Below are 560 nucleotides of genomic sequence, written 5' to 3' on the forward strand. Positions count from 1 at the left end.
AAAAAAAAAACATCAAATATGAAGTGTCATGCAGGGAATTCTGGGAGTGTCAATTTACGGTTTGTCACTGTAAATATTACAATGACTTTTTCTTTTTCACTCTTTACAGTATTTTACTGTATAATTACATTAAAAGTAATTACATTTATTCACCGAATATAGTATGTAAACTTACTGTTAACCAGTTAGGGTTAGGGTTAGGACAGTCTTTTACTGTTAAAATCACAATAATTTTTTACAGTGTACATTTTAACATGGTTTTGCTAATGCTAATGATTTTACTCATGTATTAGAGATTTTTAAATAGTTTTGATCATGTTGATAATTTAGAATTTCATGCATTAAATATGATTCAGTAGGGTTAAGAGGACAACACTTAAAGGGATAGTTCATACCTACGTCCTACGTCATCACTCTCTTGTGAACGTGTGTACAACAGTTAGTGGAAGCTAGAGATTCCGGTTTATAAAGTTTAAAATGGATATTTTTCTTACACAAACTCTTCGCTTCACTTCAAAAGGCCTTTATTAACCCCCCCCACTCCCCCTCTCCACCGACCT

The 560-nt window shown here is 32.5% G+C and overlaps 1 protein-coding gene across 1 annotated transcript in view; it reads left to right on the forward strand.

Annotated features, from left to right (window-relative positions):
* The window catches only part of LOC107551091 (POU domain, class 2, transcription factor 1-like), a 45204-nt gene that overhangs the window by 1692 nt on the left and 42952 nt on the right, over positions 1-560 (forward strand). The gene's annotated exons all lie outside the window — the stretch shown is intronic.

This window comes from Sinocyclocheilus grahami, unplaced genomic scaffold, assembly GCF_001515645.1.
Source record: "Sinocyclocheilus grahami isolate Dianchi unplaced genomic scaffold, SAMN03320097.WGS_v1.1 scaffold414.1, whole genome shotgun sequence".
Taxonomy (NCBI): domain Eukaryota; kingdom Metazoa; phylum Chordata; class Actinopteri; order Cypriniformes; family Cyprinidae; genus Sinocyclocheilus; species Sinocyclocheilus grahami.